Source organism: Cyprinodon variegatus, unplaced genomic scaffold (assembly GCF_000732505.1).
Source record: "Cyprinodon variegatus isolate N-32 unplaced genomic scaffold, C_variegatus-1.0 Scaffold1021, whole genome shotgun sequence".
Classification (NCBI taxonomy): domain Eukaryota; kingdom Metazoa; phylum Chordata; class Actinopteri; order Cyprinodontiformes; family Cyprinodontidae; genus Cyprinodon; species Cyprinodon variegatus.
In genome coordinates, this window is record NW_015151474.1 from 243,670 (window position 1) to 245,403 (window position 1,734).

The following is a 1,734-nucleotide window of genomic DNA, read 5'->3' on the forward strand; positions in this document are numbered from 1 at the left end:
ATCCATCCATCCATCCATCCATCCATCCATCCATCCATCCATCCATCCATCCATCCATCCATCCATCCATCTTCTTCCTCTTATCCGGGGTCGGGTCGCGGGGGAACCAGCTTCAGTAGGGAGACCCAGACGTCCCTCTCCCCAGCCACTTAGGCCAGCTCCTACAGGGGAATCCCAAGGCGCTCCCAGGCCAGCAGAGAAACACAGTCCCTCCAGCGTGTCCAGGGTTTCCCCCTGGGCCTCCTCCCAGTGGGACATGCCTGAAACACCTCACAGGAAGACGTAAAGGAGGCATCCTAATCAGATACTACAGCCACATCAACTGGCTTCTCTCGATGTGGAGGAGCAGCGGCTCTACTCTGAGTCCTCCCCGGATGACTGAGCTCCTCACCCTATCTCTATGGGAGAGCCCAGACAAACTACGGAAAAAACTAATTTCAGCCGCTTGTATCCGGGATCTCATTCTTTTGGTCATGACCCAAAGTTCATGACCATAGATGAGGGTAGGTACGTAAATCAACTGGAAAATCGAGAGCTTTGCTTTTTGGCTCAGCTCTCTCTTTACCACAACAGATCAGTACAGCGCACACTACACAGCAGACGCTGCACCAATCTGCCTATCGATGTCCCGCTCCATCTTTCCCTCATTCGTTATCAAGACCCCAAGATACTCCTCCACTAGGGGCAGTACATCCTCCCCAAGGCACTCTACCCTTTTCCAGCTCAAGACCATGTTCTCGGATTTGGAGGCACTGATCCTCATCCCGGCCGCTTCACACTCGGCTGCGAACCGCTCCAGTGAGAGCTGTAGATCACACAGATCTACAACAGATCCCCTCAACACCTAGCTGAGCCTAGAAATTCTGTCCATTAAAGTTATGAACAGAATCAGTGACAAAGGGCAACCTTGGCGGAGTCCAACCCTCACCAGAAACGAGTCTGACTTACTGCCGGCAATGCGGACCAGGCTCTGACACTGGTCATACAGAGTCCTAACAGCCCCTATTACAGGGCCCTGTACTCCATACTCCCGGAGTTCCCCCCATAGGACCCCCCGGTCGAATGCCTTCTCCAGATCCACAAAACAGATGTAGACTGGTTGGGCAAACTCTCAAGCACCCTCCAGAATCCTGCTGAGAGTGTAGAGCTGATCCAGTGTTCTACGGCCAGGACGAAAACCACACTGCTCCTCCTGAATCCCAGATTCGATTATCCGACGGACCCTCCTTTCCAGAACACCGGAATAGACCTTACCAGGGAGGCTTAAGAGTGTGATTGCTCTGTAGTTGGAACCACCCTCCAGTCCCCTTTTTTTAAATAGGGGGACCACCACCCCAGTCTGCCAATCGAGGGAAACTGCCCCTGATGTCTATGCAATGTTGCAGAGCCGTGTTAACCAACACAGCCCCACAACATCCAGAGCCCTAAGGTACTCAGGGCGAATCTCATCCACCCCTGGAGCCATGCCACCGAGGAGCTTTTTAACCACCTCTGTGACTTCATCAACAGAGATGGGAGAACCCGACCCGGAGCCCCCAGGCTCTGCTTCCTCAATGGAAGACGTGTTGGTGGGATTAAGGAGGTCTTCGAAGTACTCCGCTCACTGACATACGACGTCCCAAGTCAACGTCAGCAGCACACCACCCCTACTATAAATAGTGTTGGTATTGCACTGCTTCACCCTCCTGAGACGCTGGATTGTTGACCAGAATTTCTTCGAAGCCATATGAAAGT